The sequence below is a fragment of the Camelus bactrianus genome, chromosome 11, assembly GCF_048773025.1.
Source record: "Camelus bactrianus isolate YW-2024 breed Bactrian camel chromosome 11, ASM4877302v1, whole genome shotgun sequence".
Lineage (NCBI taxonomy): Eukaryota > Metazoa > Chordata > Mammalia > Artiodactyla > Camelidae > Camelus > Camelus bactrianus.
The window spans coordinates 6,820,466-6,847,095 of NC_133549.1; the positions used below are offsets into that span (position 1 = coordinate 6,820,466).

The 26,630-nt window shown below is 40.0% G+C and overlaps 1 protein-coding gene and 1 pseudogene across 1 annotated transcript in view; both read left to right on the forward strand.

Annotated features, from left to right (window-relative positions):
- The window catches only part of LOC141579018 (uncharacterized), a 151,975-nt gene that overhangs the window by 102,194 nt on the left and 23,151 nt on the right, over positions 1-26,630 (forward strand). The window lies entirely within an intron of this gene.
- Positions 106-13,621, forward strand: LOC123612112 (cyclin-dependent kinase 16 pseudogene; annotated as a pseudogene).

Here is a 26,630-nt window from a genome sequence, read left to right on the forward strand (position 1 = left end):
CCGGGCCGCCGCCCCAGGCGCCTCCCTGCCGGCCCCGCGGCGCTGAGGTGGCTCGCGCGCCCCCGCCGGTCGCCACGGATCCGCTGAAGAAGATCAAAAGGCGGCTGTCAGTGACACTCCGAGGGCGCTGAGGTGTAGACAAGGCCAATGGTGCCCCTGAACAGACAGGCCTGGGTGAGAGCGGCGGCGGCAGCGGTGAACGTGGAGGGGCCCCCACACGAGCTGCCGCTGGGGAGCCTCGCTCTGGACGGGGCCCCTCAGCTCCGCACCAGAGATTATACACGAGGACTGGAAGGTGGGGTCGGCCGGGGAGAGGGACCAGGCTTCCGCCGTGCCCTCGCATGAGGTGCGGTCACCAGGGAGGGTGCGCATGCGCAACCCCCACCCCATCCCCCACCCCCCTACTCCCGCGCAAGATCTCCACGGAGAACGTCGACAAGCGCCCATCACTACCAGCCGACACCCGGCTGCCCGAGGGCTACCGTGAGAAGTTGACCCCCAATATCCCCATCTTTGACAAGCCCCTCGGCTGCCGCCTCCGCTGTGTCAGCCTGCCTGGGATCGACTTTGGGAAACTGGAGACCTACATCAAGTTGGACAAGATGGGAGAGGGTACATATGCCACCGTCTGCAAAGGCAAAAGCAAGCTCACAGACAACCTTGTGGCACCAGGGAGATCAGACTGAACACGAAGAGGGGGCGCCCTGCACCGCCTTCTGGGAAGCGTCCCTGCTCAAGGACCTCAAACACGCCAGCATCATCCCGCCACACGACATTATCCTCAGAGAAGTCGCTCACCCTTGTCTTTGAGTACCCGGACAGGGACCTGACGCAGTACCCAGATGGCTGTGGGAACGTCATCAACAGGCACAATGCGAAACTCTTCCTGTTCCAGCTGATCCGCGGCCTGGCCTGCTGCCACCGGCAGAAGGTGCTACACCGAGACGTCAAGCCCCAGAACCTGCTCATCAACGAGAGAGGAGAGCTCAAGCTGGCCCGGGCCGAGTCAGTTCCAATGAGGACCTACTCCAATTAGGTTGTAAGGCTGTGTACCGGCCCCCAACATCCTGCTCAGGTCCACGGACTACTCCTCTCAGACTGGCATGTGGGGTGTGGGCTGCATCTTCTATGAGATGGCCACGGGCCGGCCCTTCTTCCCGGGCTCCACGGTGGAGGAACAGCTGCAGTTCATCTTGCGCGTCTTGGGAGCCCCAACTGAGGAGACGTGGCCAGGCATCCTGTCCAGTGAAGAGTTCAAGACATACTGCTATCCCCAGTCCCCTTGTCCTTGCTGCAGACTTGACAGAGGCGGGGCTTACCTCCACACCAAGCTGCTGCAGCTTGAAGTTCGCAATTGTATCTCCGCAGAGGATGCCATGAAACTTCTGTTCTTCCTCAGCCTGTGGAAGCGCATCCACAAACTTCCTGACACTTCTTCCATATTTGCACTAAAGGAGATCCAGCTACAAAAGGAGGCCAGGCTTCGGTCTTCATCAATGCCTGACTAAGGCAGGCCAGCTTCCTGAGTGGTGGACACCGAGTTCTAAGCCACAGACTGAGGCCCCAGCAGGCAGCAGCTGGAGGAATGCCACACCCCTCACAGGGCAGCCCCCAGCTGCATCCTTCCTGCTTGCTGCCTGCCTGCCTGCCTACCTGCCTGACGAACGCTCACCTTCCCACGTGTCCCCTGCTGCCTGTGCGAACACCTGACCATTGGCCTGTCAGCCCACCCATTGGCCTGTCTGCTGGGTGCTAACAAAGCTCTCATCGCTCCTTAAATTTTAAAAAAAAAAATCAAAAGGAAATATTTGAACTGAAAAATAAAATAACTGAAGTATAAAACTCACTAAATGAGCTCAAACGCATAAAGTGCATAACAGATGAAATTGTCAGTGAAACTGAAAAATAGATCAATAGAAACTATTTAACCTGGAAAAAGATATTGAAGACAAATTAACAGAGCGAGAGGAACCTGTAAGAAAATAACAAAAGGCATAACATTCTTGCCATCAGAGTCCCAGAAAGACAGCAGAACAAGTTCAGTACTGAAAAAATATAATTCAAGATATAACATCTCTAAACTTCCTTAGTGTGGCAAACCACATAAACCTATCCCTAAACAGGATAAACCCAAAGAAATTCCATGCTTAGACCAATCATAATCAGACTGTTGAAACTAAAGTAAAAGAAAAACTGAAATCAATCAGAAAAAATGGCATATTACCTGTAAGAGAAGAACAATTTGAATGACTAACCAGAAACTGCAGAAGGAAGTGGCATATTTTTCAGTTGCTGAAAGAACAGAACTGTCAGCTTGAAAATCTATATTTATTAAAAAAGACTCTAGGCATGAAGGTGAAATGAAAGTGTTCTCAGATGAAGGAAAACTAAGAGAATTTGTTGCCAGCAGATTTGCCCTAAAGGAATTGCTAAAGGAAGTTCTTCAGATTGAAGGGAAATGATACCAGAAAATGATAGTATCTTAGGGATAGTAAGCAAGAGAAATGGTCATTGTCATGGTACATATAATAGGCTATTCTCTTAAGTTCTTTGAAATGCAGTTGATGGTTGAAAGCAGAAAAAATAATAACAACACTATCTGCAGGTTTTTTAATGTGTACAGTTGTAATATATAATACAACTACAAAATAAAGGGGTTAAAGAGATTCACATGGTTTTAAGACAAAATTCCACTTAAGGATAAAAGTATTCATTTCAATGAGACTGTGAAAAGTTAAATATGTAAACTGTAATTTTCAAAGAAACCATCAAAAACTATTTATACAAGACATAAAAAAAACACAGTCAATAAAGTTGAATGATAAAAGTATTCAAATAACTCAAAATGAAGGCAGGATTTGGGGAAACAAAGGAAAAACAGAGGAAAAACACATAAATCACTTAATAAAATGGTAGATCTAAATCCAAACATATCAATAATTACATTAATTTTAAATGACCTAAACTCACCATTTAAAAGACAGACTCTCACAATAAATATAGTAAGATTCTACTTATAAGAGTTATCTAGAGCAGCCAAACTCTTAGAAAAAGAAAGTAGAATGGTGGTTGTCAGGAGAGGAAAGTTAGCTTCCTAATGAGTATAGAATTTGAGTTTTGTAGGATGAAAAAATTCTAGAGATGTGTTACATAACAATATGCATTTGGTTAACACTTTTATACTGTACACTTAAATGGTTAAGAGGATAAACTTTATATATCTATAACACAATAAAACATACTGAAGTTGTCAAAATAAAAGAAACATCCCTACAAATAAATAAAACATAGTCAAACTATATGTGGTTTTTAAGAAACCAATGTCAAATATAATATCAGTGTTTATAAATGAAAGAATGATAAATGATATAGCGTACAAACACTAATCAAAATAAAACTGAAGTGAATATATTAATACAAAGAAGTATACTTCAAAGAATGAAAATTACCAAGAATAAGAACATTACATAATAAACTTATCAATTTACCAAGAAAATGTAGATCCCTAAATGTACATATACCTAACAAAAGAGTTTTAAAATGCACAGAATAAAGAGGGTGGAGTTAAGGAGAAATAAACAAACCTACAAATATAATTAGAGACTTCAACTCTCCTCTATTACTACTGGATTCAACTAAGAAAAAGAAAGCCAGCAGGGATGTGGAAGAACTGGGCATCACCATTAACTGAAAAGGTAAAATTTACAATTACAGAATGCTTTACTGAACAATAGCAGAATATATATTATATATATTGTATTCAAAATTTACAAAAAAATTCAACAATAAGAACATAATCTGATTTAAAGTGAACAAGAGATCTGAACAGACAACTACTGAAGATTTTCAGACAGTAAATAAGCATGTAAAAAGATGTTCAACACCATTTGTTATTAGGAGAATGAAAATTAACAAACTGATGGGTTACCTCTACACAGCTTTCAAAGAGACTAAACCAAAAACTGACAATACCTGTTGTTGGTGAGGATGCAGAGTAACAGGAACTCTCATGCAATGCTGCTGGGAATGGAAAATGGTAGAGCCACTTTGGAAGACAATTTAGCAGTGTTTTACAAAGTTCATTGTATTACCATAAAATCCAGCAACTGCACTCCTAGGTATTTAAATATTTCAAAGCTATATAGATATAAAATTCAACACCTAAACGTTTACAACTGCTTTACTCAATACTATTAAAAACTAAAAGCAACCAGGATGTCCTTGAGTACATGAATGGGTAAGCAAACAGTGGTACATCCATACAATGGAATATTACTGAATAAGAGAATGAGCCATCAAGACATGAAAATACACAAATGTATCTTAAATGAATATCACTAAGTTAAAGAAACCCATCGGAAAAGGCTACATACTGTACAATTCTAGTTATATAGAATTCTGAATAAAGCAAAACTATATATATTATAAACAGATCAGTGGTTGCCAGGAGTTCAGGGAACAAGAGGAAGGGATCAGTTTCCTAGGTGAAGCTTTGAAGATTTTTTAGCTTGGTGAAACCATCTGTATATTTTAAAAACAGGTACATGTTATATGTATGTCAAAACCCACAGAACTTTACAGCATAAAAACCAAATATTGATGTATACAAGTTACAAATAGCTAGGAGATCAGTGTATCCCAGAATAGAATGTAGAATGTGACTAAAGAATCTAACTATATACAAAGGTATGTAAAACCTCACTGAAGGGAAAAAGACCTAAGAAACTTTAATGTGAGTGGAATCTGTGAGATTAACCCAACACAATTAACAAAATGGTAATAAGAATATACGTATTGATAATTACATTAAATATAAAGGGATTAACTGCTCTGACCAAAAAATATAGACTGACGGACTGGATACAAAAAGAAGACGCATGTGTATGCTGTGTACAAGAGACCCGCTTCAGACCTAGAGACACATGCAAGCTGAAAGTGAGGGGAGGGGAAAACAAAAATTCCTTACAAACGGAAACCAAAAGAAAGCTGGAGTAGCAATACTTATATCTAACAATAGTGATCTTAAAATAAAGACTGTTATGAGAGTCACAAAAGGATTCTACATAATACTCAAGGTACCAATCCAAGAAGGTATAACAGCTGTAAATATATACGCACCCAACAAAGGAACACCTCAATATATAAGGCAATTTTTAACGAACATAAAAGGAGAAATCAACAATAACACAATAATTGTGAGGAACCTTAACACCTACTTTTATCAATGGACATCCAGACAGAAAGCCAGTAAAGAAATACAGACCCCAAATGACACGTTAGACCAGATGGGCTTAATTAATATCTAAGAGCATTCTAATTGAAAGCAACATAATACACATTCTTCTCAAATGCACATGGAATAAACTCCAGAATCAATCACATATTGGATCACAAAGGAAGCCTCAGTAATTTAAGAAAATTAAAATCATACTAAGAACCTTTTCTGATCACAAGGCTATAAGGTCAGAAATCAACTACAAGGAAAAAAAAATGCAAAAACTGCAAATACGTGGAGGCTAAACAATATGCCACTACACAATCAATGAATCACTGTAGAAATCAAAGAGAAAATTGGAAAATACTTTGAGATCAATGAAAATGAAAACACAACAATCCACAGGTTTTGAGATGCGGCAAAAGCAGTTCTAAGAGGCAAGATTATAACAATACAAGTCTACCTCAGGAAACAAGAAAAATCTCAAATAAACAACCTAAACTTAAATGTAAAGCAGCTAGAGAAAGAGGAGCAAAGAAAACCCAAAGTTAGTAGAAGAAAAGAAATCATAAAATTCAGAGCAGAAATGAATGAAATAAAGACAAAAAAAAAATCAATGAAACTAAAATGGGTTCTTTGAAAAGATGAATAAAACTGACAAACCTTTAGTTAGACTCATCAAGAAAAAAGGGAGAGGGCCCAAATTAATAAAATAAAAAAGGAGAAGTCACAATCAATATCACAGAAATACAAGGGCTCGTAAGAGGCTACTATGAGCAACTATATGCCAACAAAAAGGACAACCTAGGAGAAATGGGCAATTTCTTAGAAAGGTACAATTTGCCAAGGCTGAATCAGAAAGAAATGGAAAATATGAGTAGACCAATTACCGGTACCAAATTAAGTCAGTAATTTTAAAATATCCACAAACAAAGGTCCAGGACTAGCTGGCTTCACAGGTGAATTCTAACATAAATTTACAGAAGAGTTAACATCTAACCTTCTGAAACTATTCCAAAAAATTAAAGAGGAAGGAACAATTCCAAATTCATTCTATGAGGCCACACTCACCCTGATACCAAAACAAGACAGATACCAAAAAACAAGAAAATCACAGGCCAATATAACTTACGAGTATAGATGCAAAAATCCTCAACAAAAAACTAACAAATGGACTCCAACAATGCACTAAAAGGATCATATGCCATGATTAAGTGAGATTTATCCCTGGGATACAAAGATTTTTCAATATCAACAAATCAATCAATGTGATACCTCACATTAACAAACTGAAGAATAACAACTGTGTGATTATCTCAATAGATGCAGAAAAGCTTTTGATAAAAGTCAATATCCATTTGTGATAAAAACTATCCAGAAATGGTGTGCAGATGAAACATACCTCAACATAATCAAGGCCATGTATGACAAACACACAGCTAATATCATACTTAATGATGAAAAGCTGAAAGCATTTCCTGTAACATCAGAAACAGGACAACAATGCCCACTCTCACCACTTATATTCAACATAGTTTTGGAAGCCCGAGCCATAGCTATCAGAGAAGAAAAAGAAATAAAGGGAATCCAAATCGATAAAGAAGAAGTAAAACTGTCATTGTTTGTGGATGACATGGTACTATACATGGACAACCCTAAAGAAGCAACCAGAAAACTACTAGAGCTCATCACTGAATCTGGTAATGTTGCAGGATATAAAATTAATATACAGAAATCAGTGGCATTTCTATCCACTAACAACAAAATAGCAGAAAAAGAAATTATTTAAGAGAACTCTGGAACAACATGACGCTTACTAATACTCACATTATAGGGGTACCATAAAGAGAAGAGAGAGAGAAAGAACCTGAGATATTTTTTGAAGAGATACTAAACCCAAAGAGGAATACACCAAGGCACATAGTCATCAAGCTGACAAAAATTAAGGATAAAGAGAAAATATTAAAATTAGCAAGAGAAAAGCAACACATAATATACAAGGGAACTCCCATAAGGCCATCAGCTGATTTTTCAGCAGAAACTCTACAGGCCAGGAGAGAGTGGCAAGATATAAGTAAAGTGGTGAAAGAGAAAAACCTACAACGAAGAATACTCTGCCCAGCAAGGCTCTCATTCAGCTTTGAAGGCAAATTCAAAAGCTTCACAGATAAACAAAAGCTAAAAGAATTCAGCAGCACCAAACCAGCTTTACAACAAATGTTAAAGAAACTTCTCTTGTCATCAAACTATAAGAAAAGGACAAAAAGAAGAAAGGGGGAAAAAAAGACCTTCAAAAGATTGCCTTGTCAGTTTAGAGTCTTTTATGGTTTCATATACATTTTGGAATTTTTGCTTTAGTTCTGTGAAAAATATTGTGAGTACTTTGACAGGGGTTGCATTGAATCTGTAGATTGTTTAGGGTAGTACAGCCATCTTGATAATGTTGATTCTTCCAATCCAGAAGCATAAGATATATTTCCATTTCTTTGTATCATCTTCAACTCCCTTCATCAATGTTTTATAGTTTTCAAAGTATAGGCAACCTCCTTGGTTAAGTTTATTTCTAGGTACTTTTGATGCAATGGAAATGTTTATGCCAGTTATAAAATTCTGGTTTTTGAAGTGGAAAAAATGTCAATGAAGGGCTGCAAAAGGCAAAATACCTTTCATTCTTATGGGTGATCTGTATTCCATTACATATATATGCCGCATCTTCTTTTCCCTTCATCTATTGATGTGCATTTATAACGCTTCCATACCTTGGTAATTATAATTGGCAATTATAAAAATAATGTTGCTGTCAATAGCAGGTGTATTTATCTTTTTCAATTAATTTTTATTTTGTGGATGGCTTTATTCCTTTGATAACTATGTAAGTTTAAATAGCTAAAGCTCTAAACCTTCTTACAAACAATGAAAAATACATATATGTAAATTTAAAAACAAGGTGCAGTATTTTGGGTATATGTATTTACATGCAATACATTGTATATGTGCAGTCAAATTGTAACAATTCTACCTAATAATACTGAAAAATGGGAAAAAACAAATTAAGGAAATAATACCATTTACCATTGTACTAAAACATATAAAATACTTAGGACTAAACCTAACCAAGTAGACAAAGGACCTGTATTCTGAAAACTATAAGACACTGAGGAAAGAAATTGAATTCACTTAAGTGATGGAAAGATATAGCATGTTCTTGGATTGGAAAAATCAATATTGTTAAAATGGCCATAATACCCAAGGCAATATACAGATTCAGTGCAATCCCTATCAAATTACGAATGACATTTTTCACAGAGTTGGAGCAAAATAAATTGTTAAAAATAAATTGTGTTAAGAAACACAAAAAATGCCAAATAGCCAAAACAGTCTTAAAAGAGGAGAATGGAGCTGGGAGAATCACCCTCCCTGGCATCAGGCTATCATACAAAGCTACAGAAATCAAAACAGTATGGTTCTGGCACAAAAACAGACACCTGGATCAATGGAACAGAATACAAAGTCCAGAAATAAACCCTTGCACCTACAGTCAATCAATCTATGACAAAGGAAGCAACAACACACAATGGAGAAAAGACAGTCTCTTCAACAAGTGGTGCTGGGAAAACTGGGCAGCTACTTGTAAAAGACTGAAATTAGAACATTCTCTTCACCATGTACAAAAGTAAACTGAAAATGAATGAAAGACTTGAATGTAACACTGCATACTATACAATTTCTAGAGGAAAACATAGGCAGAACACTCTTTGACACAAATCACAGCAATATTTTTTATGACCAGCTCCTAGAGTAATGGAAATAAAAGCAAAAAATAAATAAATGGGATCTAATTAGACTTAAAATCTTTTGTACAGTTAAGGATACCATAAATAACATGAAAAGACAACCTACAGAATGGAAGAAAATATTTGCAAATGTTGTGACTGACAAGGGACTAATTTCCAAAACATACAACCAACACATACAGCTTAATATAAAAGAATAAGCAACCCCATCAAAAAATGGACAGAGGACCTAAGTAATCATTTCTCCAAAGAAGACATCCAGATGGCCAACAATCCCATGAAAAGATGTTCAATATCACTAATTGTAAGAGAAATGCAAATCAAAACTACGATGAGATATCACCTCACGTCAGTCAGAATGACCACCTTTAAAAATTCCACCAATGATAAATGCTGGAGAGGAAGTGGAGAAAAAGGAACCCTCTTATACTGTTGGTGGGAATGTAAATTGGTGCAGCCATTATGGAGGACAGTATTGGGAGCAGTCAAAAAAATTAAAAAAGACTTGCCATATGATCAAGCAATCCCACTCACGGGCGTATGTCTGGAGAAAAGTATATGTTGAAAAGATGCATGCACCCCCAATGTTCACAGCAGCACTATTTACAGTAGCCAAGACATGGAAACAACCCAAATACCCATTGACAGATGACTGGATAAAGAAGATGTGGTATTTATATACATATACATACATACACACAATGGAATACTACTCAGCCATAATAAAGAATAAAATAATGCCATGTGTAGCAGCATGGCTGGACCTGGAGAACATCACTCTAAGTGAAGTATGCCAGAAACAGAAAGAAAAATGCCATATGATAGCACTTATATGTGGAATATTAAAGGACCCAAATGAACTCATCTACAAAACAGAAACAGACCCACAGACATAGAGAACAAATTTATGGTTATCAGAGGATAAAGCTTTTGGGAAGGGATATATTGGGAATTCAAAATTTGCACCTCTTGGGGAGTGATGGAAATGTTAGCTATCTTGATTGTGGTAGTGGCTTCATTGATGTTTGCCTCTGTCAAAATTCATCAAATTGTACATCTGAAATATGTGTAGTTTCCTGTACAGGAATCATGCCACAATAAAGGTGTTAAAACAACTACAGATGTATATCTTTCATGAATATAAATACAAAAACTTCAATAAAATATTAGCAAATTAAATCCAAAACTATATTAAGACAATATTAAACCAGGGTTTATCTAAGAAATTCACACAGTTCAATATTGAAAACCAATAAACATAATGCACAATATTAGCAGACAAAAGAAAAGCCACATCATAACACCAAGTGACGCAGAACAAGGATATGATAGAACTCGACATCTATTCATGATGAACATTTCTTAATAATCTTCCACAACATAAAAAAGGGTATTTTAAAATACTTTCACTTGACATATTTAATGGTGAAAGGCTGAGTATATTTTCATTGAGTTCAACAAATCAAGGATGTCTTCTCTCACCAACCCTATTCAATATCATACTATAAGCAGCCACCAGTATTAATAATGTTACAAAGATAAATGAAAGGCACACAGATTGTAAAGGGAAAAATAAAACTATGCCTATGAGCAGATGACATGAATGTATTCATACAAAACCCAAGGAACCTACCCTACTGAAAGCTTCCTAGAACTGATACATTCAACAAGCCACAGGGTACAAGTTCAACACACAAAAATCAATCATATTTCTACATACTAGCAATATGTATTTGGAAGCAGATATTTTTTAAAATGCCATTTACAGTACTTCAAAAGTATCAAATACCCAGGAATAAATACAACATAATATGGGCAGGGTTTGTTTGTTGAAAATCACAAATTGATGATGAAAGAAAAGAAGACCTAAATAAATACTGTGTCCATGGATTGAAAGAATCAATACTGTGAAGGTGTCAATTCTTAAAATTTAATTCAATTTCAATAAAAATCTCAGCAAGATTTATGCTAGATATAGACTGATTCTATAATGCAAAACATTATAATGCAAAGGATTAGAACAGTTTAAACAATTTTGAAAAAGGAAAATAAAATTGGACATACTACTTGATTATAAGAATTACTAAAAAACCAGAGCAATAAAGACATCATGGTATTGGTAAAGATATAGACATACATCAATGGAACAGAATAGTGAGTCCAGAGATGGACTCATTCAAATATGGTCTATCGATTTTGTGAAAAGTTGCAAAAGCAGTTTAATGGAGAAAGGATAAACTTTCAACAAATGGAACTGAGGCAACTGCGTATCCATATGAAAAAGAAAAAAAAACCTTAAACCTAATTCAAATCAGTCAAAATGGATTATCGATCGAAATGTAAATGCAAAGCTATAAATCTTTTAGAGGAAAACCAAGGACAAATTCTTAAATTCTTAGGGTTAGGCAGAGAGATCTTAGATATACAATATTTATCGATTGACTCCAATTCCTCCTTGATTGAGGGTTGCTCCCTGGACATGGGGCGTGGCGGGGTGGCGATGTGTTAAATCATTCACAGACTTCTCCTGACATTGGGATGAGCAAGTTCCTAGAACACCGGGGAAAGACTTTGGGTAGAGAAGGAAAGAGATGCACGTGCTTGAGGTGGGAAACAAGCATGGGAAAGATCTGCCACAGCTGAGAGCAAACCCAGAACTGGGATGAGAATCTCCTACAGGAAAGAGGTAAAGGCAAAGTGGTAAGGGATGCAGCCGAACAGGTGGGCCTATCGTTGCCCACCAGTGTTTCCTTCTGTGACTCTAGCGGCTCTCAAGGCCAGAGCCATGGAGTCTATGATCTGCTGAGGATGACTCTGTATAAAAATACTGTCAGGACCTTTGGAATTCTCTTGCGTCTGGGAGGTGAGGAGGGGTGTTGCTGAGATTGCTCACTGGAGGGAAGACATCACACGCATGTTGTCCTCTCTCTGTTTTATTGTTGTCTACACTAAGTAAGAGTAGAGTAGACCTTGGCACAGTACCCAGTGACATTTAAAGCAGGCATAGCCTTAGATGGAGCAATCGCACCTGGGAGATGCTTCCTAGAGAACGTAAGGCCCAGTACATAGGAATCTATGTGCAAAGATTTGTGTCCCAGGCACAGCGTCCACACTAGTAAATTGTTGATCATGATGTGTATTTCCTGAGGCCATTGTGGGGATGAAAGCTAATATATAAGAAATTCACTTTGCCAATCAGTTATCAATATTAAAACACATGGCAATGTGGAAACACTAAGATTTCCAAAAGAGGACTTCATGTCCACTACTCTGATTCCTCACACGTCATCCTCTGCACTTGGTGTCTGTCACAGCACAGCACTCAGCAGAAGGAGCAAGGGAAACAGCGGAGACGGACGTGACAGTCTAGCGGAGGGGCCTGTGCTTCCTCAGCCCAGAATGGAGTCACCCTGGAGGGCTACCTCCTGGAACTCTGGCTCAGTAATTTTCCGATCTTTCTCCTGTGTATTAGTTACTCCCAGAAAGTCTGTGGTAAAAGCAAAAAGAAGGTTCTGGAACTTGGAGATGGAGACTGAGCCCTGGAAACATCCTCAGGGACCCTGGGCTTTGGCCATTACCCGCCTGTCTCTACGGGCTTTTTATCTCATGGAAGCAGGTCTCTCAGTGAGTGCTCATCGGGAGCTTGAAGGATCAGGAACAAGTTTTCAGGAAACACTTCTGGCCATAGATTATTTTAGGAGCCTTTGTTAACTTCCCATAGTAGGTCAGAGACAGATGGGTTCCAAGGGAATTATGATAACTAAGAGGAAAATCTACAGGCTGGAGTGGGGGCATGCCAGGGGAAGTGGAGGCCCCAGAGGACTGTCCGCTTGGGGAACAATATGCCTTTGTGCTAATGATGCCCCGGGTTAGTGAGCAGGCTTTGGCAAGAGGCTGGTCTGCAGACTTAGAGTACACGCTGTTGATTAATTGGGGATCTTTTGAGTTTATAGGGCCTTCTTCCTCAACTCTCATATAACATTTATTTGTCTTACTTTATCTCCCATCTCTCTCCACCACTTCTCTGGCTATTAGGATGACATGGCCCCTTGAAAAACTGAAAGACAGAGAAAATGCTATGAAGTTAGTGAGATGAGATGAGATAAACTGAACTGAGCTGGAGTTAATTTTATGAGACCCTGTGTCCGTACAGAGAGGCAGAGAGATGCAGTGGGTATGGAGTAGGACAACTGAGGACAACTCTATCACTTTTTGCATTTGTGTCACTGTGCTCACTGGCTTTGCCTCTGACGTCTGTCTCATGTGAAGTGGCTTGAAACCGCAGAGGAGCCTAACACATGTTTGTCCACTTTACCTTTGAAATAAAGGCTATGATTTTAAAAGCTGATATACTGGGCTTTATCATCTGGCTAACATTTTCAAATAAAAGTATTATAATTGAACAGAACAGAAAAAACAGGTTTGAAATAAACTCTAAATATTTAATAAATTAACATGTAGTAAATATAGCTTTACAAACAAGTGTTGTTACTTAAAGTGTTTACAAAAATACCTACTTAGCTCACAATAGATTATAAAATAAATTCTACTTGAATTAAAGAGTTAAATATGGACAATAAAATCCCAGAAAAGTATGATGACTAACTCATCTTTTAACGGCAAATAACTTGAATACAAAAAAGAAGAAGAAGGAAGTAAAGGAGAAGAAGAAATAGTGAGATAATACATTTAACTATGTAAAATGTTCAACTTCTGTATATCAAAAACTATTGGGAGTATATGAGAGAAAAAATAATATTATTAATATGTAAAATAGATCATCCACGTCAACAAGTAAAATATAAACACTGAAAGAAATATGGTCAAAAGATAGGACTAGATAAGGATGAAAGAAGAATTTCAATCAAAAATACACATGATAAATCCAATTCATTCTAATACATTTAAAAGAGCAAGACCCAGATGTTGCCTATACAATGGCAGAGTCCCAGATGTGCACTAGTATCCAGTACTGATGAGGGTGCAGAAAAATGGGCCCCATAATGCACTGCTTTGAAGTTGGGGGGACAAATGACCGCATGGTAGGGACCTGCCACTGGAGAAATAGAGAAGAACCGTGGGGCAGATCACTTCTAAGAGGAAGTGGAAAGAAAGGAACTGGGACATACCTGTCAGCTTTTCCTTCAAAACTCACCAATAACATAGGTCATCCCCAACCCACACCTCTGTGGGAGAGCAGTGAATGAGGTTGAAAGAAAGAAATGTGTTACAACTACAGGAGACTGCATAGAAAGAAGCATCAGGAATTGGGAAGAAATCCCTCATTTCAACAACAAGCATATTTGTTTCAATTGGATAACTACTTGTATTAAATTTCTATTGCTGAGTGACTTCTGTTTTGCAATAGACAAGGCCAAGAAAACAAGGATACAAGCAACAGATTGGGAGAAAATATTTGTAAAAGACACATCTGATAAAGGACTGTTATCCAAAATATACAAAGAACTCTTAAAATCCTAAAATACAAAAACAGACAACCCAATTTTTAAAATGGGCCAAAGACCTGAACAGATAACTCACTAAAGAAAATGAACAGATGACAAATAAACACATGAAAAGATGCTCCACATCATAAGTCATCATGAAAATGCAAATTAAAACATCAGTTACAGACACTACACAGCTATTAAAATGGCCAAAATCTGTAACACTGGAAATATTAAATACTAACAAAGATGATGCAGAGTAACAGGAAATCTCATCCATTGCTGGTGGGAGTATAAAATGCTGTAGCCACTTTGGAAGATAGTCTGACAATTTCTTATAAAACTAAACGCTCTTATCCAATCCAGAAATTGTATTTAGCCAAAGAATTTGAAAACTTATATCTACACAAAAACTTACATGCAGACATTTAAAGCAGCTTTATTCATAACTGCCAAAACTTGGAAGCAACCAAGATGTCTTCTAATAGGTGAGTAAATAATAAATCATGGTATATCCAGACAGTGGAATATTATTCAACACTAAACAAATGAGATGCCAAGCCATGGAAGGACCTTAAATGCATATTACTAAGTGAAAGAAGCCAATCTAAAAAGGCTACTTACCCCACAATTCCAACTATATGACATTTTGGAAAAGGCAAAACTATGGAGAGAGTAAAAATAGCAGTGGGCTCCAGGGCTCGGCAGAGGGGAGGGATGACTAGGTGGAGAACAGAGGATTTTTAGGGCATTGGAAATACTCTGTATGACATATTTCACTATACATTTGTGCAAAGCCATAGAATATACAACACCAAGAGTAAATGGTAATATGAACTGTGAACTTTGAGTGATTTTAATGTTTCAGTGCAGGTTCATCAATAGTAACAATTGTACCACTCTGGTGGTGAATACTGATAACAGAATATGTTATGCATCTGTGGGGGTATATGGACAGTATCTGTACATTCTCCTCATTTTCCCTGTGTGGACCTTAAAGTGTCCTAAAGACAGGAATTCATCATTTTAAAAATAAAATTAGAAAAATATAACAAAGCCAAGGTTAAATATTTTATAGATTAATAAAACTGTATGTTTCTAGAAACATTGATAGATTGCTAGAAACAAAGATAAATGCAAAAATAGATTGCAAAGAGAGACTGATATCAGAGACCGCAGCCCACTGTCAAGCACAGAAGCACCGTCACAATCTGGAAGTGGTTGTGGGGAGATTTACTTCCCTGAAAAGCAGCCCTATCACAGCCAATGGGTAAGCATCTCTCCTGGTGGCTCTCACACAAGCAACTGGAAGAGACACTCTATAAGTTCCTCTGAAGGTTCCCATGGGATCAAGTTTTAGTTGCCCTCAGTCTTTACTCCTTCCATCATTCTTGTCGCAAGTCTGATTCGGCTGGTATAACAAACAGCCATAGGCTGGGTGGCTTAAATGACAAACATTTATTTCTCACAGCTCTGGAGGCCGGGAAGGCCAAAAATCAAGGCACTCAAAGATTTTGTGTTTGGTGAGGACCCACTTCCTGCTTCATTGATAATCATCTTCTCTTGTGCCCTCACGTGGTGGAAAAAGAACCAGAGAGATAACATGGGTCTCTTTAAAGAGGACATTGGTCCCACTCATGAGAGTTCTGCCCTATGACATAATCATCTCCCAGGGGACCTAACTGCAAATAGTATCACATTGGATATTAGGCTTTAGAATATGAATTTTGGGGGCACACAAAGATTCATTCCATAGCAGATCTCCCAGAGGCCTCCTTTCCACTATCTGGGATTTTTTCCAGCAAATTACCTATATACGTGTTCTTACTCAATCTCTGCTTTTGACAATACCCCAAGTGAAATTAAGTTTAATCTTCCTTTTTAATTCCAGGAGAGAATTTCCTTTCCACTACTCTGCAGTATTTGCTAACAACCTGAATGACTTGAAAGCAGATTCTTTCCCAGACCCTCCAGATAATAGCCCGGACTGGATGGCAACTTGAATTTGGTCTGTGAGACCCTACACAGTAAACCCTGTTGAGCCCATGCTGACTTCTGATCAATAGAATTGTATTGTTTTAAGCCACTAAATTTGTGGTACCTGCTTTTCTCAATGATTTTGAGTCAAGGAACAGGTTGAGAGATACAACTTGTTCTTAATATCCTGCCAAAGTTCATGTCCTCAGAACCTCAGAATGTGACCTTATTTGGAAGTAGGACCATTGCAGGTTTAGTTAAGATGAAGTTATGCTGAAGCAAAGCAGACTTTTAATCCATTATGGCTGGTGTTCTTATGAAAAGAAAAGAGACACAGACACACAGGGAGAAGTCCATGTCAAGATGGGTGCAAAGTTTGGAGTGATATATCTACAAGCCTAAAAGACCAAGGACTGTCAGCTACAACAGAACCTAAGAGAAAGGATGCAAAAAACTCTCCCCCGGAGCCCTCAGAGCAAGAACATGGCCATGTGCACATCCTAATTTCAGATTTCTAGCCTCCAGAAATGTGAAAAAATAAATTTCTGTTGTTGAAAGTCACCTGGTTGATGGTACTTTACTACAGCAACCCTAGGTAACTAATAGAGAACCTGTGTTTTCCTGCCTTTTTAAGGTGAACTTTGTTTTATTTTTTAATTGAAATATAGTTGATTTGCAATATTATATTAAAGTGTACAGCATAGTGATTCAATATTTTACATAATATATCCATTAAGAATTATTACAAAATAATGGATATATTTCCATGTGGTGATCAATATAACCTTGTTATTTATGTATTTTATACATAGTAATTGGTATCTCTTTATCTCATATTCCAACCTTGCCTCACCTGCCTTCCTTCACCCCACTGGTGACCACTAGTGTATCCTCCATGTATCTGAGTCCATTTCTGTTTTGTTATATGTATTCATTTGGTTTTTAGATGCCACATGTAAGTGATAACATAGGGCATTCGTGTTTCTCTGTCTGACTTATCTCACTAAGCGTAACACTCCCTAGGTCCGTCCATGTTGCTGCAAACAGCAGAACTGCACTGCTGTTACGGCTTCTCCGCACAGTCACGAGTAGAGGGGTGTTTGGAGAGCTTCTGTGTCTTGGCTCCCTTAAGTAATGCTGCTGTAAACATGGAGGTGCATGTATCTTCTGGAATTAGCTGTTTTGTTTTCTTTGGACGTACACCCAGGAGTGGAATTGCTGGACCGTGCATTAGTTCTATTTTCAGTTTTCTGAGGAACCTCCATGCTGTTTTCCACAGTTGCTGCACCAATTTACATTCCTTCTAAGAGTGTACACGTTCCCTTTTCTTCACATCTTCACCAGCATTAATTTTTTGTTTTTGATGATAGCCATTCTGACAGATGATTGATGCTCTGTGATGCTGAGAATCTTTTCATGTGCCTGTTGGCCATCTGCATTTCTTCTTTGGAAAAAGTATATTCAGATATTTTGCTCATTTTTTAAGTGGGTTTTTTTTATATTGGGTTTTATGAGCTGTTTATATATGTTAGATATTAACCCCTTATCAGTCAAATTGTTTGCAAAGATTTTCTCTCATTCAATAGGTTGTCTTTTATGTTTTGTTAACATTTTTCTTTACTGTGCAAAAACTTTCAAGTTTGATTAGATCCCATTTGTTTATTTTGCTTTTATTTATTTTGCCTTAGGAGACAGATCCCAAAAATTATTGCTCTAAATTTATTTCAGAGTATGTGCTGCATATGTTCTCTTTTAGGAATTTTATTATTTCAGTTCTTACATTTAGGTCTTTAATCCATTTTGAGTTTATTTTTTGTACATGGTGTGGGGGCAGTGGTCTAATCTCATTCCTTTATATGCCCCTTTCCAGTTTCCCCAGCACTACTTATTGAAGAAACTATCTTTTCTCCATTGTACATTCTTGCTTCCTTTGTTGTAGATTAATTGATCATCACTGCCTGGATTTATTTCTGTTTCATTGATTTGTGTCTGTTTTTGTGCCAGTACCATGTTCTTTTGATTACTGTAGCTTTGTATTATAGTCTGAAGTCGGGGAGAATGATAGCCCCAGCTTTGCACTTTCTGTTTTTCAAAATTGCTTTGGCAATTTGTGACCTTTTATGGTTCTCTATACATTTTAGAATTATTTCTTCTAGTTATGGGAAACATATCATGGGTGTTTAAATAGAGATTACATTCAATCTGTAGATTGCTTTGGGTAGAATGGATATTTTAACAATACTAATTCTTCCATTCCAAGAGCATAGGATATCTTTCCATTTCTCTGTTATCATTTTCAAATTCCTTCATCAATATTTTATAGTTTTTAGAGCATAGGTCTTTCACTTTTCTAGTTTATTCTTATGTATTTTATTATTTTTAATGCAACTGTAATTGGACATTTTCGTTAATTTCTCTTCCTGAGAGCTCATTATTAGTGTATAGAAAAGCAACAGATTTCTGTATATTAATCTTGTATCCTAAAAACTTTACTGAATTTGTTTATTACTTCTAATATTTTGATAGATACTTTAGGGTTTTCTCTATATATTGTGATGTCATTTGAAAATAAGGACAGTTTTACTTCTTCCCTTTCAATTTCTATGTCTTTTCCTTTTCTTGTCTGATTGCTGTGGCTAGGACTTCCGGTACTATATATGACGCAGGAGGTGAAGTTCACAGGAAAGAGCAGCTGCAACATGGCTATGTCACTCCCAGAGGGATGACACTTATCAGGGTCTGGGTATATGATAATATGGCTCACAGATATCTTCTGGGTGCGCCTGGTGTGCTGGTACAGCTGGGGGTTTCCTAACAAACCCTGGTAGTTCTCCAGGATGTGAGATTTTCTGGAGGAGGAAAGGCACATTGTCACCATCATGTCTGAGTGTGAGCTAATTCTCTTCCCCTGAATCCTCATCTAACTGCCCACATCCCTCTGGACCCCTCTAACCCACATGATGCCAGGCAGCTTTTGCCTCCCCATTTTTAATGGTCAGGAGCCCTTCTTTCCTGAGGCTAATTGAAACTCTACTTACAACCTCAGCATATGGCTTCTCCATCACACCCTAGAATTGGAGGAGCATTTAATCTTAGCGCTGGATGGCGGGGAAGGGGGGGTCATCAAATGAAGGCCTTGTGCTTGTACACAGGAGGAGTTCTGGTTCAGTCTCAGCTCTGACTTCACCCTTCCCAGGGTTCCCCACATTCCACCTTCTGGCCCCGCACTTTTCCCGACCCCTCCTTTCTTTAAACATCTTCCTGCCCAAGGGCTGCTTGTCCACTAGTTATAAGCACTCACAAAAGATTTGTTAAATGAGCAAATGAGGACAGGAAATGGAACCTTGCCTTGTTCCCTGAACACAGGTGGTGAAAATTCCCACCTCCCTGAGCTTGCATGCGTGGCTCGTCCACCCGGACACCCTCCCCCCTGCCCCCTTCCAGCAAGCCCCTCCCTCTCCACTGGCACGCAGGGCTTCTCCTGACCTCCCCCCCCCCCCACCGTGCAGTCTGCCCTTCTCACCCATGTTGGGCTTTCTCTTCTGACAGGGTGGGGACAGGGTGAGGTGGGGCCTTGCTGCCCCCGATGCCACAGAGAGGTGTGCATGGGGCGTGGCACAGACTAGGCATGACAGGACTCTGGGTTGTCAAAGCTCCAGCACCTGGACCTGGGCTATGATGCCCCTGCTCCCTGGAGACCGCTCCTCATCCATTCAGAAGCTGAGCACGGAGCCAGGCCCAGGAGGGGCAGTGAGTTAGACTCCTGTCACTCCAGGGAGCCCCATCTCCCGCCTATGCAGCCTGGCAGCAGGGGCCCCCCCACTCACACCAGTGACCACAGCTCCTCCTGGGAAGTCACTTTGCACAGGTAAGAAGAGTGGCCCAGCTGCTGGCCATACACGCAGTTCCAGTTCCCCGCCTAGAGGCTGACAGCCAGGAATGTGGGGACACTGAGAAGCAGCTGTGGTCTGAGGCTGGTCCACACCACACGGCAGCCAGGACCGACACTGCCACTCTCCTCAGGCACATCTGTGTGGGGGGACGGGCACGAGGGCTGAGGGCACAGCATGAGGAGGATCAGACAAGCGAGCGAGGAGGACAGTCCAGGTGGAGGGCGCACAGGTCAAAGGCAGGGATGATGTGCATTTGAAGGCCACAGACTGCCCCAGAGGACTGCTGTGGGATGCCCATCACCCCCTTTCTCCCCTTCCCCTGCACACCCCTCCCCTGCCAGCACCTCTGCTGGCACCGTAGGAGAACGCACTTGAGAAGGCAGTGGGCAGCAGCAAACAGCCAGCGGGAGCTGATGAGGGCGGCCCCACAGACACGCGAGCCCTGGCCCAGCGGGCGGGCTTGCCACGGCCTCGGGCCCGCCACCGTGTCCCAGCTGCCGTACATCCTCCCTGTCACCTTGGGCTTCCCGCACACTGTGGAGATGCCCCTGTCTCCTATGACAGAGACACCGGTAGTGCCCCAGGTGCCACTACCAGGGAGGTCCCGTCCACTTCGTAGATGGGAACCCAAGGCCAAGTGTCCAGAGGCCTGGCCACAATGCCAGGGTGCCACTGAGAACTGGACATCAGAGCACAACTGAGCAAGCCCTGTGGGGATGAGGGCTCAGTGGCCCGGTGGGCAGGGCAGGGGGAACAAGGGTAGCCACAGCAGGTGACAGCAGCATCTCCAGGGTGACAGACATCCCTGAGTGAGCCTGCCAAGGGCTGGACCATCACAGCCATCGCATCCCTCACTTAGCACACCTCAGGGCCTGCTCTGCAGGTCAAAGAACTACAGGCCTCGTAGCTTGCCAATATTACTTGCTCAAGGTCATGGCTGCTAAGGGCTCGTGCCCCCTCCATGTCATCCCAGTATCTCAGGGAAATAGGTTCACAGGCAGAAGTCTGTGTATCTGTGTGACCTGAGGAAAGTCACTGCCCCTCTCTGACTCAGGACCCTCCATTTCTAAAAGTGGGAGAGGGCTAATGAAGACAGCCCTGGCTCTAGGACCCACACTTGGGAGGGCAGGGCTGCGCCCCGGCCCCATGAGAGTGGGCCTCCCGGCCTAGGGCCTGTGCTCCCAGGGCTCCCAGGGAAGTGAGACCCCCAGGCCCACACTAAGGGCCACTTATTCAGCAGTCCTGGTGCTTTCCTCCAGCCAGCCTCCCAGCCTCAGGGCCGGACCCTGCTACCTGCCCCATTCCACAGCCCCACGAAGGTCCTGGGGAGGTGCCCACCCAGAGGCCCCACGGTGGGGGCCTCTGACTCGCCTGTGTTGAGGGGGTCTCTGGGCTGCCTGGTTGGAGGGAAGGGCAGAGAGAAGATGAGATTCAGTGACTCAGGGCACCCAGGCCCCGGTCATAGCCACGCCCCCCTGAGACCCTCTTGTGTAGCCCGTTTGAGCCCCACCCTGAAGGCCCAATGCACCTGCGGCTCCAGGAGCACAGCGCTGCCCATCGGGAGTCAGCGCACCACCCTCCACCGGCCTCCCCACATCTGGAGCGCGGCCGGGGCAGCCGGGGCAGCCGAGGCCCTGGGGGAGGGCCCTCACAGCTCCAGGGTGGCTGTGGGCGGCAGCAGCAGCAGCCAGAGGAGGGCCCCAGGTTGGCCTCAGCCTTTGGGGATCCACGCCTCCAAGCCCATTTCCAAGGCTGCTGACCCCCACCTGACCCTGGCCTGACCCTGGTCTGACCCAGCCCTGAGTCTGGCCCCTGAGCCTGGGCCCTGACCCTTCCCTGACCCTGGCTTTGACCCTGCCTGAGCCCAGCCCTGATCCCATTGTGACTTTATTAACTTTTTAAACAGCTTATTGAGGTATGATTTATATACCATGAAGTTCACTTATTACAAGGGACAATTCAATGATTTTCAGTACATTTTATTTTTTATTTTTATTTAAATAAACTTTTTATTTTAGAATCATTTTACATTTATGAAAAAGTTGCAAAGACAATGCAAAGAGGTCCCATAGCCCCCTCAACCAGTTTCCCCTAATATTAAGATCTTATATTACTATGGCCCATTTGTCGCAACTGGTGAGCCAATAGTGATACATTATTAACTGAAGTCCATTCTTTCTCTCTCTTTTTTTAAGTTTTTAAAGTTTAAGGTGTACATTGATGGAGAAATCACAAGCTTCACAGATAAACAAAAGCTAAAACATTTCAGCACCACTAAACCAACTTTACAAAAAAATGGTAAAGGACCTTCTCTAGTCATCAAACCATAAGAAAAGAGAACAAAAAGAAAGAGAAAAAAAAAGACCTACAAAAGATTGCTTTGTCTGTTCAGGGATTTTGCGGTTCCATAAAAATTTTGGAATTATTTGTTCTAGTTCTGTGAGGAATGTCACGAGTATTTTGATGGGGGTTGCGTTGAATCTGTGGGTTGCTTTGGGCAGTGTGGCCATTTAGATAGTGTTGATTCTTCCAAACCAAGAGCACAAGAAATCTTTACATTTCCTTGTGTCATTTCAGTTTTTGAGTATAGGTAACCCCCTTGGTTAAGTTTATTTCTAGGTATTTTATTGTTTGTGATGTAATGGAAATGTTTATGCCAGTCATAAAATTCTGGTTTTTGAACCAAAAAAAAAAAAAAAAAAAAAAGGGAATGAAGGGCCACAAATGGCAAAATATCCTTCTTACTTATGGGTGAGCTGTATTCCATTACATATATATATGCTGCATCTTCATTATCTGTTCAAATATTGGTGTGCACTTAAGATGCTTCCTCATCTTGGCAACTATAAATAATGCTGCTGTAATAGTAGGGTGTATGTATCTTTCTGAATTAATTCTTATTTTCTGGTTGGCTTTATTTCTCTGATAACTATGTAAGTTAGAAAAGCTAAAGCTCTACACATTCTTAGAAACAATGAACAGTACATACATGTAAATTAAAGAAATATATGTGCAGGGAAAAAAAAAAGAAATGAGCTATCAAGCCATGGAAGACATGGAAGAAACTTAAAAGACATATTACTAAATGAAAGAAGCCAGTCTGAAAAGGCTACCAACTGTACGATTCCAACCAAATGACATTCTGGAAATGGCACAGATACAGAAACAATGAAAAGATGGCGGTTTCCAGGACTTTGGGGAGAGGGAGGGAGGGATGAACAGGTGGAGCACAAGGGATTTCTAGGGCAATGGAATTATTCTGTGTGATCTACAGTGGTGGCTACGTGTCATTATGCATCTGTCAAAACCTATAGAACGTCCACCATCAGGAGTGAGCCCTACTGTAAACTGTGGACTTTGGTTGATAATAATGTGCCCATGTTGGCTCATCGATTGCACTGAATATGCCACACTGATGGGGGACCTTGAGGGGAGGGGAGTATACACGTGTGGGTGGGGAGGGCTACGTGGGGACTCTCTGTATTTTCTGCTCACTGCTGGTGTGAAACTGAAACTGCTCTAAAAAAGTAAATCCTATTAGTAATATACATATAAACAAAACAAAACAAAAAGAGAAAGCTTGCTGAGATTTCCAAAAGAATTGCCTTGAATCTATGAGTAGTTTAAGGAAAACAGGCATCTTTACTGTGTTGAGGCTTCCAAATCATAAAAACAGTGACTTTCATTTCTTTAGCACCTCTTGGTCTCTTTCATCGGCACTTTACAGTTTCTAGCGTACAGATTCGGTAAGTATTTTATTAGATTTACACCTAAGTACTTCCTTTTGTTCAGTAATTACAACTGGTGTTTCATTTTTAAACTATGTGTTACGAATATTTGTTTTTATTATTTACAAGTGCAGTTGATTTCTGAATGCTATTATTGCAATGTTACTGAACTCATTTATCAGTTCTAGAAGTTTTTGCAGATTTTTTTGGATTATCTCCATCTACGTAGATACTCACGTCACCTGTAATAGCAATAATTTTATTTTATTTCTTCCTTTAGAACTGGTATGACTTTTCCTTGCCTTTTGCAGCGTCGATAATTTCCAGTACTATAAGGAATAAGCATTATAAGAGTAAACATCCTTGCCTTGCTCCCAGTCTTAGGGAGAAAGCATTCAGTCTTTGATCATAAGAAATGGTTTTAATTGTAGGTTTTTTGTAAAGGTTCTTTATCCATTTAAGTTGGGTTCAACCTAGGAATACAAGGATGGTTCAACATACACAATCAATGAATGTTTACACCACATCAACAAGAGAAAGGACAAAAACCACGTGATCATCTCAATAGCTGTAGAAAAAACATTTGATAAAATTCAACACCGATTCATGATAAAAACTCTTACTAACGTGGGTATAGAGGGAACGTATCTCAACATAATAAAAGCTATTTATGACAAAGTACAGCCAGCACAGTACTCAATGGTGAAAAACTGAAAACCATCCCACTAAAATCTGGGATAAGACAGGTTGTCCACTCTCACCACTTCTATTCAACTTACTCTTGGAAGTCCAAGCCACAGCAGTCAGGGAAGAAAAAGAAATAAAGGGGATCCAAATTGGAAAAGAAGAGTTAAAATTGTGTCTATATGCAGATTGCATGATACTATATATAGAAAACCCTAAAAGTTCCACACAAAAACTACTAGAACTAATAAAAGAATTCAGCAAGGTAGCAGGATTCAAGACTAATGTACAAAAATCAGTTGCATTTCTTTATGTTAATGACAAATCAATGGGAAAAGAAAGTAAAGAAACAATCCCTTTTAAAATAGCACCCAAAGTAATAAAATACCTAAGAATAAATCTAACCAAGAAGGCAAAAGACTTATACATGGAGAACTACAAAACATTGATTAAGGAAATTAAGGAAGACTTTAAAAATGGAAAGATATCCTCTGCTCCTGGATTGGAAGAATCAATATTGATAAAATGGTCATACTTCCCAAGGCAATCTACAGATTTAATGCAATCTCTGTCAAATTACCCAGGGCATATTTCACAGAACTAGAACAAATCATAATGAAATTTATATGGAATCACAAAAGACCCAGAATTGCCAAAGCATTACTGAAGAAAAAGAATGAGGCTGGAGGAATAACCCTTCCAGACTTCAGACTATACTACAGAGCTACAGTCATCAAAACAGCATGGGACTGGTACAAAAACAGACATATGGATCAATGGAACAGAACAGAGAGCCCAGAAATGAACCCACAAACTTTTGGTCAATTAGTATTTGACAAAGGAGGCAAAAACATACACAATGGAATAAAGACAGTCTCTTCAAAAAATGGTGTTGGGAAAACTGGACAGCAGAATATAAATCAGTGAAGCTAGATCACTTCTTCATACCATACACTAAAATAAACTCAAAATGGATTAAAGACATAAACATAAGACACAATAAACCTCCTAGAAGAAAACATAGGCAAAACATTATCTCACATACATCTCAGCAATGATCTCCCAGGGCAGTCTATTCAAGAAAGAGAAATAAAATCAAAAATAAAAAATGAGACCTAAATAAACTTAAAAGATTTTACACAGCAAAGGAAACCACAAGCAAAACAAAAACACTCTACAGAAAGGGTGAAAAGTTTTGCAAAAGATGAAAGTTGACAAAGGCTTGATCTCCAGAATATATAAAAAGCTCATATAAGTTAATAAGAAAAAAAAATCCAAAAATGGGCAGAAGACCTAAACAAGCAATTCTCCAATGAAGACATACAAATGACCAGTAGGCATATGAAAAAATGCTCAATGCTATTTATCAGAGAATGCAAATCAAAACTACAATGAGGTATCACCTCACACCAGTCAGTATGGCCATCATTCAAAAGTTCACAAATGACATGCTGGAGAGGCTGTGGAGAAAGGGGAACCCTCCTACACTGCTGGTGGGAATGCAGTTTGGTGCAGCCACTGTGGAAAACAGTATGGCGATTCCTCAAAAGACTAGGAATAGACTTACCATGTAACCCAGGAATCCCGCTCCTGGGCACATATCCAGAGGGAACCCTAATCCAAAATGACACCTGCACCCCCATGTTCACAGCAGCAGCATTTACAATGGCCAAGACATGGAAACAGCCTAAATGTCCACTGACAGATGACTGGATAAAGAAGTGGTGGTATACTTATACAATGAAATATTACTCAGCCATAAAAATGACAACCCAATGCCATTTGCAGCAACATGGGTGTCCCTGGAGAATGTCATTCTAAGTGAAGTAAGCCAGAAAGAGAAAGAAAAATGCCATATGATAATCACTCATTTGTGGAATCTAAAAAAACAC